This window comes from Penaeus monodon, chromosome 23, assembly GCF_015228065.2.
Source record: "Penaeus monodon isolate SGIC_2016 chromosome 23, NSTDA_Pmon_1, whole genome shotgun sequence".
Taxonomy (NCBI): Eukaryota; Metazoa; Arthropoda; class Malacostraca; order Decapoda; family Penaeidae; genus Penaeus; species Penaeus monodon.
This window is the reverse complement of record NC_051408.1, coordinates 30,163,664-30,163,933: the sequence shown is the minus strand read 5'-3', so window position 1 is coordinate 30,163,933 and position 270 is coordinate 30,163,664.

The window sequence follows — 270 nt, the reverse complement described above, 5'->3', positions numbered from 1 at the left end:
TATATTAGCAATAATCACAAAATTCTTAACCTGTCACCAGTACAATATCTCATCCATGCAAACACTTAAGACTTTGCAATTGCCCTCCATTCCACTTGATTGTTGACATAGCAAATTGCAAATGAAAAGCATGAGGATTATGTTCCAACTTCCCGAGGTAAGAAAGAATGAAAATCTTATATTCTGAGGCACTAATCCTGTATTTGTTGTTATTTTTTTCTTTTTGTTTCTATCGTTCGTAGATTGAATCTTTTGAAAGATTTTTCCCCT